Source organism: Lathamus discolor (genome assembly GCF_037157495.1).
Source record: "Lathamus discolor isolate bLatDis1 chromosome 2 unlocalized genomic scaffold, bLatDis1.hap1 SUPER_2_unloc_1, whole genome shotgun sequence".
Taxonomy (NCBI): Eukaryota; Metazoa; Chordata; class Aves; order Psittaciformes; family Psittacidae; genus Lathamus; species Lathamus discolor.
The window spans coordinates 247,731-264,956 of record NW_027069094.1 but is presented as its reverse complement, the minus strand read 5'-3'; the positions used below and the strand labels follow the sequence as shown (position 1 = coordinate 264,956).

General features: G+C 51.2%; 1 long non-coding RNA gene across 5 annotated transcripts; it reads right to left on the bottom strand.

Moving 5' to 3' along the window:
* Window positions 1-3,082: 3,082 nt before the first annotated feature.
* LOC136006153 (uncharacterized) lies at window positions 3,083-16,252 on the bottom strand. Of its 5 annotated transcripts, none has more exons than XR_010608991.1 (7): window positions 16,221-16,252; window positions 7,402-8,578; window positions 5,128-5,228; window positions 4,887-5,019; window positions 4,020-4,117; window positions 3,808-3,915; window positions 3,083-3,135 (listed from the first exon to the last, which is right to left on the bottom strand). It is a non-coding gene; the product is annotated as an uncharacterized LOC136006153 (long non-coding RNA). The 5 variants fall into 5 exon arrangements; XR_010608989.1 differs by lacking the exon at window positions 16,221-16,252 and adding an exon at window positions 10,246-10,917; XR_010608990.1 differs by lacking the exon at window positions 16,221-16,252 and adding an exon at window positions 10,257-10,917.
* Window positions 16,253-17,226: the final 974 nt, after the last annotated feature.

Here is a 17,226-nt window from a genome sequence, read left to right as displayed (position 1 = left end):
AAAATGGAACAGACTAAGAGAATAGAGGAGAACAGGAGAGAAAAGAGTACAAGAGACGGGAAGGGAAGGGAAGACAGAAGGGAAGGGAAGGGACTGTAAGAGAGTATTAGAGAAGACAAAAGCAATGTGCTCCTGGCTTGATAAGGTCTTTATTTTTTCAGGACAACTATCTGACTTCATTAAAAGCAGGAATCTTTAAATATAAATAGCCTTGTCTGTCGTGGAGCTCCAAACCTTTGCAGCAGTCATCCAGCTGTGAGAGGCAGCTGCACAAAGGGAATCCTTTCTCTAAGGCGAGCAGCTGAGCAGCGACCTGTTATAGCCACCCATCAATGTCTAGCTGCGCGGCGACACGAATGCCACCAACGGAGCAGATAAGCTCTGGCACCAGCCCCCGAACAGGAGGGGACGCTGCTGCGTGCACGGAACGCAGAGGCAGAGCGCTTGCTGCGTGTGCACTGAGTAGCAATAACAAGAGTTTTCCATTCACATCCCCAGTGGCCTTACCTCTTCCTCCCGTGCCACTTTGCCGTGCTTCACTGCGGCACCCGAGGACCTTGTCCCTATACGGCTGGGTTCGTGAGCACACTGCGCGTCGGGCAGCCCGCATCACTTGTGGGGCTCTGTGATCACCAGGCTGCGGCAAAGGCAGCAGTAGAGAGGGGTCCCTTGGAAATGTGCTGTCTGCCTGCAGGCACCGCGCTGTTACGGCACCTCCTTGAAATAGGGGGCTAAATACACATCTCTGTCCCTGCGAGTGGCGCCCGGGGCTGCCGGGGAAGCGAATCTGTGGACTAGGCTGCGTGTGTTCTGGTCTGTGAGCCCCCCGTCAGCTGTGGTACAGCGGAAGTCCTGTCACTGTAAAATGTTTGGCAGATAATACCCTTTAGGGAACTAGAAACCCGCACTGATGCTGCGTGCCTGGCAGGCTAGGAAAGGTAGATACATTTGGGGTTACGCACACGAAAGCTCTACACCCTGCTGCGGTTCAAGTGCCATTGTTCCTATAGGCAGATGGCAAAGCAGCCTCAGGCCTCCTGCTGGGCTCAGGGGTCCATCAGCTGCACCGGAGGAGCCTTGCTTTCAGGACATGACACTTGCTATGCTGGTAAGTGACCAGTTCAAATAGGCTGAAATGCAAGCCAATTTGCCCAGAGCTGGGTGTTACTCCCGCTGGTACCGGTACCTGTGGTAGCAAACATTTAATGAGAACCACACGCTGAGCAGACCTCAGTATTTCAAACAAGCCAGTTTCCCCTCCCTGGCTGCATTACACTATGTTCCTCCAGATGAACTGAACCTCATGTCAGCAAAGCACTTTAGCTCAAGGTACCAAAGACGAGCTTCAGCAAGGGCACAATCGCACCAGACACACCAAAGAGCGTGAGGAGGAGAAGCCCCTCCGTAAGAAAGAAGGGTAGCTGTGGCTTTGGGGTTTTAAAGAGACCCTCAGCAGCTGCAGGGAAACACCTGCATGCCCTGGGGTTCTAACCATAGGATCACAGAACGGTTTTGGCTGGAAGGAACCTTTAAAGGTCACCTTGTCCAACCCCTCCCCTGCAACGAGCAGGGACATCTCCAACTACATCGGGGGGCTCAGAACCACATCCAGCCTGGCCTCCGATGTCTCCAGGGACAATGCATCCACCACCTCTCTGGGCAACCTGTGCCGGTGCTTTACCACCCTCATTACAGAAAAATAATGGGACTGACCTGCAGTGCCCGGCTCTCCCTCCCTCCGGCCCTTGCCTTCTCCTCAGCAGTGCAGCTCCTCTGCTGCAGAGCTGGGATCCCCCTCAGGAAAATCAACTCTGAGCCCTGAAACTGCCCCACGAGTCTCCGCCCACACAAGCGGGTCAGGATAGCAACGCTTTGTCAAGTTGTCGCGCACATCACCTAGACGGAAGACACCGTAAACAAGGACAACACACTGGGAGTACTCTGGTGGACTCCCATCGGGTTGGAAAGAATGCATGGGTACTAATTCAACAAAGACAATACCAAGAGCTGCAAACTCTGCTGGCAGTACCCGAACGTCAAGAGGAAACTGGGGAGCTGCATTGTTACAACATCCAACAGGATGATGAGAAAAACAGTGGTAATTCCCCGCAGAGCTGCTGCAAAACAGCCTGCAAGCAAACCGATTGCTGCTTAGGCAAAAAGCAATGCAATGGTCTCAAACCAGGAAAGCAAATCAAGCTGAGATTTCCTGTGACAATGCTTTCAATTACATGAATGTACTTGACTGGAAGGGAAAAAAACTTCTTGAATTAAGCACGCAAGCAAGTTGAACAAAATAATTCTGTCCTTGTTCAAGCAGAGGACGTGGTTTTGCTCCGATTTACCGGCCCCAGGTGTTCCTATAGGAGGATCTAGATCTGTCCAGCTGTTGAAGGGACACTCTGCATTTATGCCAATGTAAGAGGAAACAAAGTCCTGCATCCAGATCTTGGGCCCCAACTCCAGAGGGACGTGGAGCCGCGCAAGTGAGCCAGAGGAAACCATGGAGATGCTGAGAGGGCTGGAGCACCTCTGCTCCGCAGCCAGGCTGAGAGAGATGGGCTTGTTCGGCCTGGAGAATAACAGGTTCCTTAGGGGGGGAAACCTTAGAGCAGCTCCAGTGCCTACAGGGGCCACAAGAAACCTGGAGAGGGGCTTTGGACAAGGGCGTGTAGGGACAGGCCAAGGGGGAATGGCTTGAACCTGCCAGAGGGGAGACTGAGACGGGCTCTCAGGCAGAAGTTCTTCCCTGTGAGGGTGCTGAGGCGCTGGCACGGGGTGCCCAGAGAAGCTGTGGCTGCCCCGTCCCCGGCAGTGTTCTAGGCCAGGTAGGACACAGGGGCTTGGAGCAAGCTGCTCTAGTGTGAGGTGTCCCTGCCCGCCCGTGGGCAGGGGTTGGAACTGGATGAGCTTTAAGGTCCCTTCCAACATGAACCATTCCAGGATTCTATAAAATGCAGAAGCGGGAAGGATAACTACAGGCAAACCACAGACCAATTGGTGAAAGCAGAGGGTAAATGCATTTCCTCTCTTGGCAACGTCCGAGGAGCATCTGCTACAATTACCAGACATACCTCCGCTCCCCTCTGTTGCTTCCCATTAGCAGAAACTTCTCTTTTCTTTCTGGTCTTGCAGCTGAAAGAAAGAGGTAAAAAAATCTTCTGGAGCTCCCGAAAGGGTCTGTTCCGGCACGCACAGTGTCCACGCGAGAGCACGCTGCTCTGAAACAGAAGGGTTCTTTTATTTACAGAACAACAAGAACCGGGTTTTTCTTCAGCTCAAGAAACCGCTGACGTGAGTCCACCACAGCACCAACACTGACGAGGCTGACAGGCTGGTGCGTCTAATACCAGCTATCACATCTTCCACCTCGCTTAGCTTAGGTTTCAGCACAGCTGCTGAGCACCACTGCTCGCCACCAAACACCGGTTTGGGAAGGGCCGAGTGGAAAGTTCTGCCGCCATTTATTTAGCCAGCAGATCGACACTGAAGACCAAACGGGGATAAAATCTGCTACGCAGGAAGAGGAGGTGCCAGAGAAACCCTTAAGTACCAGCGAGCTGGTGGCGCTGGGCACCAGCCCTGTACACGTAGCCTGTGCCCATCCTGCAGCCCCACAGGCTGGCCCTGCTCCTCCCGGCCGGGATGCTGGGCTGCATGGCTCCCACACGTCCTGCCTCTGCTGACACCTGCTGCCGACTCTGTGGCCCTAAACCTACAGGTAATACCACTTGGGGTTCATTCTCTCTTGCCCTCTGTGAACTGCTGCTCAGGGTCCTGCTGGGGCGGGAGGGAGCCATCAGGTACCTGGTTTCTGCGTGGCAGCGCAGCCCCTGCGATGCAGACATCCATGCAGGAGGTCGTCATCTCTTGCAGTTTCTGTGCTTACTCCAGCGTATTCTCTGGGCACTTTACCTGGAAGATCACAGCGCATCATTTCCTAACAGGAGCTGGGAATCGGAAGCTAAACCCATTCTAACACGAGAAACAAGTGATTCAAAAAACACCCCTTCTATGACCAAATGAGCCCTTGCATCCACTCCCAGGGTCTCCCGAAGCAGTTCCGTGGTTAGGGTGGTGACATTACCGCTCTCAAGGGATGCGGTGACAGATGAGCCTGAAAGAACACAGGTTTCAAGAAAAGAAAAGAACAAAGTGCTGTGCCTTAGGTCACTGTATTTGAGAGCTGTGAACAACAGCAGCAAGGGCAGAGCAGGCAGTTTCCAGATTTCTTTATGCTGTTTGGAAACAGCGAGGAAAAGCCCCTCACCTAAGCGCTGTGGCCCTCACCCAGAGCTCTTCGACCCCAGAGGCAGTGTGTCCGCTCACTCTTTCTGGCTGTGCTTCCCTGCCAGGTCAGCTCGCTGCCCAGGGCCTGGCCAGCAGCGCCCACGGTTGCATTAACACCCCCGGGAAGTACTGCCCTGCCCAAGTCTAGCCTCCTACCTGTGCAGCATACATACTACATCTTTGCTGACAGCTACCCATCCCTTTGAGAGGGAAAACCACGGCTGTTGCCACACATGTGGCAGGTTTGAGGGCAGCTGATGCAGAAAATGCCACGCTGTACACCATGCTTCCCGCCCTGTTTTCTTCTTCTTTTCCTCCCTCTGCTCAGTCCAGGTCCCTTCCCTCACACTGAATGAAGGTCCTCATTCTGCCTTTTAAAGTACGTTTTCAAAGAGAGCGAAAGAAACCAGACACAAACTGTGCCTGAACTGAAAAATCGCCCACTGCTTAAGGCGGCTGCGTGAGCCTTGTCGCCCTTGCAGCTGTCAGCAAGTACACTGCTATTAACTACCCTTGGAAAGCAAAAGGCTTAGGGTCCCCGTTAGCCCGTTCGCCTTTATGGTGTGCTGTCAACGCTCACGACGGGCATCACTTACGTGTCCTAGGCGAGAGGTGTTCAGCAAGGAAGACACCTTCTGCTTTCAGAAACAGCACAGAGGGCCTTCAAAAACGCTCTCTCCTGCAGGATCCCCTTCTGGGCTTCTGCATCTCACTGGTTATAATGAATGCCTGTTGCAAACAGATTACCATGAAAATGTTCCCTACTTTGAAGAGAGACGAAGCTTGAGCCATATCAACCCGTTCTCCTACCGTTAACCCAGAAAGCAAACTACTTACTTGTTCTGCAACCCCTGTCACGCTCCTGGTTTCTGCCTGTTGACATGGGGCACCCTGCCCGATTTCCAGTGAGCTCCACTGAAGTCGTCTACTCTGAAATACTGAAAAACAGTAATGCGTTTGCGTCTGTGGCCTCCTGGATAGGCCTCCTAGGATGGCAAATAAAACCTGCTGTTGAGATACCATTTGTTCGGGAGCACTGCTTAGAAGGGCTCATGGTGCCTGCACAACACACCACCGCTGGTGAGCAGGAACATTTACTCTTTCCAAGGGCAGCAAGCGAGCACATAATTTCTCCTGGCTATTTGCTGACCTGGTTATTTGAGCTCTGCAAGGCACTGCCTCTCCCCAGCTGTGGGGGAGAAACAGAGAGGGCTGGAGCTGGTGTACTTTCAAAGGCTCATTTTCATACTGGCCCCATTAGACATGTTTTGTACACTTAAGGCTTGTTCCAGCCTTTGCTAGTTCTCCCTGCTGCCTGTTGCGGTCGATTCTTGTTATCTTCTGGGCTCTTAACTTCCTCCTTGTGTCCAAATCACAGAGCTGCTGCAGGTGTTGGCTGTAGCACATTCCCTCACCTCCGAAGAGGTCTCCTGGCGTGATTCCTGCAGCAGCATTGTTTTCAAAGCTAGCCAAGAGCTGCAGATGCACATTGATGCTGCAGCACTGTCCTATGGTTTGCTTGCTCAGGATGCTTTCAAGCCCCAGGAACCTGCACCCATGGAGCCATGTTTCCCTTGCAGGGAAAAACCTAAGACATCTCAGACCTCCCAGGTCTTTTCTGTCCATGAACGACTGCACCTGGAATATACTCCTGCATTAACTCCTCCAAAACAGGAGGGCAAACAGCAATACTGACCTTAGAGCCAGGGTAATCAAATCACTCACTAGAACCGGCCACACCTCACCTCTTTATTTCACATGGCTGCTGATCACACTTCCTGCCATGGCACTGGTGAGCCTGGAACTGTGGCAGAAGCTGTAACGCTTCTGAGACGCAAACCAGCTTTCACAACCCTTGAAAGGCAGCGTGCAGACCCCTGACTCTGGTTCTTGCTGCAGACCGCTAAATGCTACCACCAAGGACATCATTCAGTAGCAGCTACAAGATTGCTCTGATCACTAATGAGAAATGAGGCAGAGACAGCTCAGGAACGAAGAAGAGGACAGCTGTCCTTTTGAGGCACATCTCCAAAAGCATTCTGAGCAGCAAGGATGCTGGCTGGCTGCCTTCTCCTGAGCACCACTATAAGGGGAAGGGATAAGAGCTGGGTTTAGGCATCCCTTTGCCATTATCACCCAGTTGTAACAGCTCACATAACTCCTAACTGCAGGATCCGAGGCTGGCCCAAAACAGAGGCACAAGCATTTTCCCCTGTTGTTGAGACAGCTCTGGAACCTCAAAAGGCCCCAGCTCTGCTCGACTTCAGGGCTGCACAGAAAGTGCCCAACCACTAGAGTGAAACCAGACCTCAACTCAACTCAAAGCCACACAAGGGGGATGGAGGAGGAAGGAAACACAAACTAGGGTTAAATGAAAGGGAAGGAGGAAAGAAACACAAGCGAGGCAAACTAACCACGGGTGTCAGTTCCGGTACTTTTGAAATGCCTTCAGCTCCACTGAAATAACTAGTATTCATGTTCTTACTCTGGTCACTTCCATGGGGGCGGGATAGGAAGCAGGGAGTTATTTAAACAAGAAATATCTTTTTTTCAGTGGAATTCCCATTCAGCTGCAGAGGGCTCATAAGAACAATTCTCACAGTCATGGCGAGGCTGCGAGGGCTGGAGCAGCTCTGCTATGGAGCCAGGCTGAGAAAGCTGGATTAGGTCAGCCTGGAGAAGAGAAGGCTCCTTAAGGGGAGACCTTAGAGCAGCTCCAGTGCCTAAAGGGGCTACAAGAAACCTGGAGTGGGGCTTTGGACAAGGGCCTGCAGGGACAGGACAAGGGGAATTGGCTTTAAACCGGCCAAGGGGATACTGAGATTAGACATTAGGAAGAAATTCTTCCCTGGGAGGGTGCTGAAGCACTGGCAGCCAGAGAAGCTGTGGCTGCCCCATCCCTGGCAGTGTTCAAGGCCAGGTTGGACAGAGGGGCTTGGAGCAACCTGCTCTAGTGGAAGGTGTCCCTGCCCAAGGCAGGGGGTTGGAACTGGATGAGCTTTAAGGTCCCTTCCAACCCAAACCATACCACGACATTTTTCCATCCCTGGTGATAGGCAGGCAGGTGTCAAGTCCCCCGCTCCCCATCCCTCTCTGGGGATGGGCACTCACTGTAGGGGCAGCTCTCCAGCGCACAGGGCAATTCTCCTTTTGGAGACAGCCTCCTGGAAGGATGCAGCCATTTCATCCTGTTTCAGGGAAACACCTCTCCATGTGCTATCATCACAACCGGCCACAAACTTCCCCTTTGTTGGGAGAAGAGAGGGAAACTGATGTGTTTGACTCCTGGAAAAGCTCTGGGCTGTGATGAGAAACATCCTGCACACAGAAAAAAAAAAAAATCAAGTAGTTTTGGGAAGGCCTGGCAAGCTGCTGGACCTCGAGAAGAGCTTCACAGAAACTGCACTTTCCTGTTACTGTCAATCATTTGGGCTATACAGGCTGAGATACCAGAACATTGGTGGTACTGCAGATAAAGACTGTGAAGGTAGCATTTTACCCTGGCTGCTCTCCTCAGCCAAAACCACTGCAGCAAGCTGGGTTAATGCGTGGATTCACATGCTGCCAGCACCAATGCAGCCTCTGCTGCTGCACCTTTCTCTGCACAGTCACCCCAGCTCTAAACCTGGCTCCCACCCACATTTGTGTAGGGGCTCTTGTGCCTCTCAACACTCCCTCATGTTGTCTAGGCCTGAGGCTGCATTGAAGGTGCTGCTCAAATGCTAGAAACACCAGATGAAGGGACAACACTTGCAAGGGAGGCTCTTTAAGTAATACTTAAAAAACTAGTGCTCTGACCACTGTTAATTTTCTTGCAATGCACAAATGAGCACACCGGGGCAAGCTCTCCTCATTAAATTTCAGTGTGACAGAGCAGAATCTCACAGTGTTTGTCTTAAGTGATTCTCTTTTAATAGTAAAAATACATCGTTACTTTTACTGTTAAGCAGGTATCCTGCTTGTATAGGTTTACTAGATTATTTTCCATGATAGATAAAATAACCAACTAGAACAGTCAACAATGAGCAGTAACCTCCAGGTCTGTCACCTGCGTCAACTGCAGCTGGATAATATCTCTACCCTTTTCTTTATACAGCACTTGTGATTTTGGCAGAATAATGTTTTAAAATACATTGAGACATCGGTTAGCCAAATGCTTCCCTATGATTCTACGATACAACGTTAGGTACAATGACCTACCTCCTTTCGCTAGACAAAGCTCCAGGGGAATGGATATTTCGTAATTTCAGAATTAGCAGTGGAATTCAGAACGCTCTTTAGCCAGGCCCTGAAATATTTAACATGAAATAAGATACAACCTCCCCTACCTCGACTTCCAGACAATAACCCAGAAAGGACTGCTTCAGGGAAGCTTACTCTTGCCTACAGATAACAGCAAAAAAAGCATCTGAAGAAAATAACATTATTTTTCAAACCCTTTTTTTGCTCCCCAAACACATTTTCTTGCTACTTTCTGTTGCCGGGTTTCCCTTTATAGAGAGCAATGATTTATGGGAGAACTCCTGACTTTGAACCAGCTGTAGCCACTGCTGAGATCAGGGAACAAACCTGACCTCAGTTAGGCAGGGAGTAATCTGCTTTCAATCCCGCCCCCCGCCGTGCCCCCCCCCCCCCCGCCTTAAATGAACACAGTATATTTGAAAGTATTTTTCTTGTATAAAAAAAAAAAAAACACAATCAGCAGAAGGATATGAGGGGAAACTACAAAAAATGAACAAACTAAGTATTCAAAGGCAAAAAATGAGCACTTTTCCACCAACAAATCCTAGTCTAGTGAGTGTATGTGCTATATTTATTAAGTAAAACAGTACAGAAATGACTTGATGATTACACTGAAGCTGACTGAAGTTTCTCCATCTATTTTCACCTTCCACTTGTGCTGCTAGAATCACACAAACTTGCTCTAAGGTTAAAGAGCTGAGAGCACAGTGTCCCAGAACATTTCCTCTCTTAGTTGTGCACAGCGTTTGATTCATAACCCAGATCTTGTTTAAAGAGTCAGCTTCTGTCTGATTTCTATTGGTGTCAGTTCAAATCCTACCGCTGCAATAGGAAGTAAAAGAATTCTCTGGACTCCACTTCCAGAAGGCAGAGTCTTAAATGCCTGAAGCACACCTCCTCTGACCCTGAGACATACTCATTAATTCCGGGTGCCTCAGAGGTTAGACAACATTTAAACCAGCCCGGCAGTGGTGGACGGTTAGAGACAGCAGGCCCTCCAGCTCCTCCAGCTGAAACCAAGAAGTTTTGGGGAGGCGGTGGAAGACAAAGGGACAGTTTCCCTCGGCTGTGGGATGTCTGGAAGTTTGCACAGGGACAGGGGAATTAGCTTCAGGTACCACAGATCTGACACAGTCTCAGAATCCAGACCCAGATAGTCAGAGATGACACGCTGCAGGCTGTCTTGTGCCAGTGGGATTGTTTTAAATATGCTGCCCTTTTAAGAGAAAGCAGTGAAGCTCTTGTGAAAACCACAAGTGATGACATTTGTCGTGGTTCATTCCACAGCCTCAGGTCAGCATTCAAGAAAATTCAGTGACCTGAATGTAAACAGGTCTACAAAAGATGCGCAGAGTTTTTCATCTCAGTTCTGGGGCCCTCAAGGAGGGGGCATACACAGACAGAGAGAAAAAAGCCTCTCCTTATCTTCATCAGGACTTAGTTATCGCCTTCCGCTTCCCCATTGTGAAGGCTGAACACAGAGCAAGCAGATTTCCAGGAACACAAGCGTTTTTCACTCTCATCACTACTGCGACTGCATTATGTCCCCTTACACATACACTAGTAGCCTTGCAGAAAAAGTATAAAGAGAATTTTGCTTACTTCTATGAGTGCCATACGCAGAGAAGATTTACCAAGGCAGAAACTGTAACAAGATCGTGACTGAATCTCCTGAATATCTATTAACAGATACCAAGTTTAAAGGGCACTCACTAAACGCTAACCATGTTTGCCTGAGCTGCAGGTACACCCTGAAGTCTCTCTGGAATCCAGTACGAGAAACAGTGAGGTCAGACCCGGGTATTCCTTTAATATGGTTGTAACAATGCCACATGCCTGTTAAAAAACAATCAAGATCAAGTGAGTGTTTCTGAAGAGTGCAAAGACAAGGCTGGGGTTGTTTTAAACCTTGACAAGTGAAGTGTTTTGCCCTCAGCACGTCAAGTAAGCGAAACCCAAACACGCATTACTGCAAGACTAGTCAGCTATAACATCACACCTATAGAAAAGCAAGATCAGTGCAAGTGAATGCAGACTAAGCACACCGTGATTAGATAGTTCAGGTTGCTACATCTGGTGCCAAGTACCAGCACAGATGGATTCTTACTAAATTTCGCTGCCATTTAAGCCCTTCTCGCTTAACCATGTTTAAACCTAGGCACTAGCTCTCCCAGCTACAGCATCCAATTGATGTAATCACTTACTTTCCGTGCCCAAAATTAAGCAATACGTAACTCAGCACATAACTCATTAAGCACATAACTCAGGAGCCTTAAGAACCGGTTTGACACGCTCTGCTCTACCACTGTGGAGAACTTAAGTACTAAAGGATACTTGCCACACTACCACAACCACACGGAAGTACTCCATCACCTCCTGATACGTACGGACCTTGTGAGGACTGTTAACGTAAGGCTTGCAGAACTGCTTGAAGTAACTCCACTGATTACCTAGCAAAGCCACAGTTCTGGATTTCCGAAGGGCCAACTTTGGCCTCTTCAGTCAACTGCTAAGGGAAGTCTCATGGGAAAGTGTACTAGGCGGTAAAGGGGCTCAAGATAGTTGGTTAGCATTCAAGGACCGCTTCTTCCAAGCTCAGGATCGGAGCGTCCCAATGAGTAGGAAGTCAAGTAAGGGATCTAGGAGACCGGCGTGGTTAAACAAGGAGCTGCTGGGCAAACTCAAGTGGAAAAGGAGAATCTATGGATTATGGAAGGAGGGGCTGGCCGCTTGGGAGGAATATAGGACAGTTGTTAGAGGATGTAGGGAGGCAATTAGGACAGCTAAGGCCTCCTTGGAACTCAATCTTGCTAGTCGGGTTAAAGACAATAGAAAGGGCTTCTTCAAATACATAGCAAATAAAACTAAAACAAGAGGCAATATAGGCCCACTGCTGAACGAAGTGGGTACCCTGGAGACAGAGGATATAAAGAAGGCAGAGGTGCTGAATGCCTTCTTTGCCTCTGTCTTTACTCCTGCAGACTCTCCCCGAGGGCCCCGGATTTCTATAGCCCCAGAAGGAGTCAGGACAAAGGAGGAGTTTGCTTTGGTAGATGAGGATTGGGTTAGGGATCAGCTATGCAATCTGGACATCTGTAAATCGATGGGTCCGGATGGAATGCACCCACGGGTGCTGAGGGAGCTGGCGGAGGTCATTGCTAGGCCACTTTCCATCATCTTTGGTAAGTCGTGGGAAACGGGCGAGGTGCCTGAGGATTGGCGGATGGCAAAGGTCACACCAATCTATAAGAAGGGCAAGAAGGAGGACCCGGGTAATTATAGACCGGTCAGCCTTACCTCCATCCCTGGAAAGGTGATGGAACAACTTATTCTTGACTCCATCACTAGGCATATCAAGGATGAGGGGGTCATTAAGAACAGCCAACATGGTTTTATGAGGGGGAAGTCATGTATGACCAACCTTATAGCCTTCTATGAGGAAGTGACTAGGTGGAGGGATGATGGTAGAGCGGTAGATGTAGTTTTTCTTGATTTCAGTAAGGCATTTGATACTGTCTCCCACAGCATCCTCATAGATAAGCTAAGGAAGTGTGGGCTTGACGATCAAGTAGTGAGGTGGATCGAGAACTGGTTGAAAGGAAGAAGGCAGAGAGTTGCGGTCAATGGCGCAGAATCTAGCTGGAGGTCTGTGACTAGTGGAGTTCCTCAGGGGTCGGTGCTGGGACCGGTGCTGTTTAATATTTTCATCAATGACCTGGATGAGGGAACTGAGTGCACCCTCAGCAAGTTTGCTGATGACACAAAACTGGGAGGAGTGGCTGACACACCAGAGGACTGTGCTGCCATTCAGCGAGACCTGGACAGGCTGGAGAGTTGGGCGGGGAGAAACTTGATGAAATTTAACAAGGGCAAGTGTAGAGTCTTGCATCTGGGGAAGAACAACCCCATGTACCAGTACAGGTTGGGGGGTGACCTGCTGGAAAGTAGTGAACGGGAAAGGGACCTGGGGGTCCTGGTGGATAGGAGGATGACCATGAGCCAGCAATGTGCTCTTGTGGCCAAGAAGGCAAATGGCATCTTAGGGTGCATTAGAAAGGGAGTGGTTAGTAGGTCAAGAGAGGTTCTCCTCCCCCTCTACTCAGCCTTGGTGAGGCCGCATCTGGAATATTGCGTCCAGTTCTGGGCCCCTCTGTTCAAGAAGGACAGGGAATTGCTTGAAGGAGTCCAGCACAGAGCCACAAAGATGATTAAGGGAGTGGAACATCTCCCTTATGAGGAGAGGCTGAGGGAGCTGGGTCTCTTTAGCTTGGAGAAGAGGAGACTGAGGGGTGACCTCATCAATGTTTACAAATATGTAAAGGGTAGGTGTCAGGATGATGGAGCTAGGCTTTTTTCAGTGATATCCAGTGATAGGACAAGGGGCAATGGGTGTAAACTGGAACATAGGAAGTTCCACGTTAACATCAGGAAGAACTTCTTTACTGTAAGAGTGACAGAGCACTGGAACAGGTTGCCCAGGGGGGTTGTGGAGTCTCCTACACTGGAGATATTCAAGGCCCGCCTGGACAAGTTCCTGTGTGATGTACTGTAGGTTACCCTGCTCTTGCAGGGGGGTTGGACTAGATGATATTTTTAGGTCCCTTCCAACCCTTGGGATTCTGTGATTCTGTGATTCTGTGATTGGGTTTGTATCTGTAGGAAGCCTGAACGTCAGCGTAAGTCACAAACCTGCCTGGGCTCTCTGAGACACAAAGCTGCAAGAAAAGAAGGGTTTGAAATACCATAACTTCAACATGCACACTCTGTGCTTAAAGACAACGCCATCTTTGGGCGACAGTGTCGTGGTTTAAACCCAGTCAGCCATAAATCAGCCATGCAGTCTCTCTCTCACTTCCTCCCTTTTCTTCCCCCTGCTCCCAGAGGGACGGGAAGGAGAATCGAAAGAATATATCTCTCACGGGTTGAGATAAGAACAGTTTAGTAACTAAGGTATAACACAGATCACTACTGCTACCACCACCAATAATGATAAAGGAAATAACAAGGGAAGAGCATACAACACCTCACCACTCGCCAATCGAAAACTCACCTCATCCAGCCTGACCAAACACCTACCGATACCTTGTCCAACCATGCAGTGAACTAGCCCTTCTGGGTAACTCTCAGGTACATCCTGGGCATGACTTGCTGTGGTATGGAATACTTCTTTGGTTGGTTTGGGTCAGGTGTCCTGTCTCTGCTTCCTCCTGGCTTCCCCTCCTCCCTGGCAAAGCATGAGGCTCAGAAAGTCCTTGCAGACTAAACATCTGAGCAGTAACTAAAGACATAGGTGTTATCAGTGCTGTGCCCAGGCCAAAAGTCAAAAACACAGCGCTGCACCAGCTACTAAGAAGCAGCAAAAAATGACTGCTACTGCTGAACCCAGGACAGACAGACACGCTCTGCAGTTAAAAAGAATGCTATCTTTATACAACCTATGAAATTAAGCCACTGCAAACTGCTGTTGTAGTTAAACAGTAAGCTGGGGTACCAAATGTCTGCCAGAGAGTTCTGAAATCGAAACCTAAAAGGACATAAGTAAAGAAAGAAAAGGAAGGGGCCTGCTGGACACCTGCACAGGCAACGCATGGCCAGAAGCCTGTCCACAGAGCACCAGGACAGTCTAGAAACAAGAGACTTTCCCAGAAACTAGTCCTGGAACATTTTCAATTCATCCTCAAGTAACCTCCTGTGACACTACGCTCATTTTCAGCCGCACGCAGAGACCAGCCAGGTCAGACATATTCTGTCCTGTAGGGTGCTGGATGCACAGGCTGCGCACTGGGCCATCCACAGCTGTCTCATACATTAAAAGCACTAGGATTCAAAGGGCGTTTGTAAAGCTTTAACGAGACAAACTCCGTTTCGTCTTCAGATGGCATAATTTTTAGATGGAAGAAAATTCCGTGAGCAGCCCTTAGACCAACTGCTGCCACATCTAAGGCCTTCAGCTCGACGGCCAGGGCAAATCAACAGCAGAGCACATAAAGATTCTGCCTGTTCTCAACAGGTTGAGACTTTAAATCATTCAGCATAAACAGAGAAGCCCTAAAGCCGCCCAGTCTGCTAGCTCGATGTGTCTCCTGCTACAAGCACCCTGCAACACAGATTGAGATCTGGATCGGCACCCTCACAACGCTGTCTCTGCATCTGGAATACTAAGCATTTATGAAGAAACCTGATGACTTTACTGCAGCAAGGCTGGTGTCCAAAGTGGGGGAAACCAGAAGAGCAGCAGCAGCAACTGAAGTCAACAGAAAGGCTGTGATGAGCTGGCTGGGGTCCCCCAGGGCACAACACAGTCTATTTGTAGAACAAAAGGAGCACAATGAGCCCTGCCCCTGCTGCTGCTGCTGCAGACCTCACTCATTTCATGGAGAGAGAATTTCAGTCTCCAGATCTTTCAGCATCTTAATGCTACAGTGAACAGCCTCATTTCCAAACTAACTGCAAGCTTAGATCCGAGGAAATAAACAGGGGATTCCTTGGCTACTTTCTAAATGGCTATTTCCATCTTCCCCCCTTTCCCTACCAATGAAGGTACGGTGTGAATTAAGGGCCCTCTGGGTAACCCGCCCCCCTCCCCCCCCGTTTATTTACTTCCCCCCAGTACCGAGCACGACGTGCTGTGGTACGTATGGAATACGCCTTTGGCTAGCCCAGGTCCGGCGTCCTGCCTCTGCTCCCTCCCGGCTTCTTGTGCCCCTCCTCACTGGCAGAGCACGAGGAACCGAGCAACCACTGAAACGTCAGTGCGTTACCAGCGTTATTCTCAGAGGAAAGGCAAAACTCAGCCCTGCACCAGATCCTAGGAAGAGAATTAACTCTGCTGCAGCTGAAACCAGGGCAAAAGGGGAGAGACAAGCACAGTGGCAGGGCGCAGGATGCCGGGTCAGGAGCCTCCGAGGCGCCTGAGATTCATCAACGGAGACGAAGGCAGAATCAAGCGCGCCGGGGGCTCCTCACCCGGCTCATCCCCAGCAGCCGCAACCCTGCCGCACTGGGCGCTGTGAAGCTTTCCGCGCTGGGCGGCCAGAGGGCAGGAGACGCCCCTCCGCGCCCACCCGAGCGGGCCCGCCTCCCCGATAACCCCGGCCTCCCAGTGGGCTCGGATCTCACCTGCTGCCGCCGCTGCCGGGACCCGGACCCGGGCCCTGCCCGCCGCCATGCTGCTCCCGGCAGCTGCGCATGCGGCACCGGAACGGCGCGCGGAGGGACCGGGGCCGGCGCGCGAACGCCAGGCTGCGGCCACGAGCACCCCTCGAGCCCACCCGCACCCCAACGCGGGTCCCCCGCAGCCATTGTTCACCGGAAGCCAGCAGCCACCACGTGACCCCGGCCACTTCCGGGGGCAGCAGCGGGGACGACCGCGGCGGCTCATTCGCGGAGGCGGGGCTGCAGTACCGAACTCCGGACACAGGATGGCAGCAGCGAGAGCGCCGGGCGCCACACGGCGCCTCCCCCATACCCCCGCTGGACCGATTTTTGCGGGGATTTCCCCTCCCGGCATCCCCCCCGCCCCAACCCTTGCAGACCCAGAACGAAGGGGGTTGGAGTACTTTGGGGCCACCACAGCGGCTCCGGCTCCGCAAGCACAGCCCTTCATGGGAAGGTCTTTGTGGGGGAATCAGCCCCAAATCAGCTGTTACCCTTTTCTTCAGAGGATTCCCCCCCAATCCTCTACTCACCTGCTCCTCTCTCGAATCACCGCACCCCAGACAACACCACCCACCCCCACACTCCCGTTTTTAGTCCCCGCTGAAGGGGGATAAATCCCATAATGCTCCGCGCTAAAAGTGGGAATAGATCCCATAATCCTCTCCGCTAGGGGAATATATCCCATGAACCTCCGCACTAGGGGGTATATCCCATGATCCTCTGCGGTAAAGGGACTATATGTCCTGCTTATCGCAGAGGATTATGGGATATACTCCCCTGTCGCAAAGGCTCATGGGATATATCCCTCCTTTAGTGAGGAGGATTATGGGATATACCCCCTTTTAGCGCGTCTCTAGTCACGTGGCAACCGCTAAGACGCGGGTTCGGGTCCGGAGTGGGACGAATTCTGGACCCTCCCCCCCCCCCCCCCCCAAAACAGGTCCCAAGCGTTTGGGAACCCCCAAAGCCCCCCCACAAATGTTTGGGGTCCCTCCATCCCAAATAACACCAGCAGGCGGCTGCAGTGATGGGGGTTTATTCCATTCGGGGGGGGTCCAATGTACCGTGGGGGGGGCGGAGCGGAAACGGGGCGGGACTGAGAGTGACTGACAGGCGCCTCAGCCAATGGGCGCCGTGGGGGGGCAGAGAGGAAACGGGGCGGGACTGAGAGTTACTGACAGGGGCCTCAGCCAATGGGCGCCGTGGGGGGGCAGAGAGGAAACGGGGCGGAACTGAGAGTGACTGACAGGAGCCTCAGCCAATGGGAGCCTGGGGGTGGCAATGCTTAACGGGGCCACTCACCGCCACCCCCCCCCCGCCTTCGACACCTGCAGTACTGCGTTTTGGCCACAGGATGGCAGCAGCTAGCGCCGCACTGAGCCACTCACTTGCCCCCCCCTCCAACACCTGCAGTACCGCGTTTTGGCCACATGATGGCAGCAGCAAACCGTGCCCAGTTTAGAAATAGACATAAACGGATTAAAACAGGTTAGAAATGGGGGAAAACGGGTTAGAAACAGAAAAAAAATGGCTTAA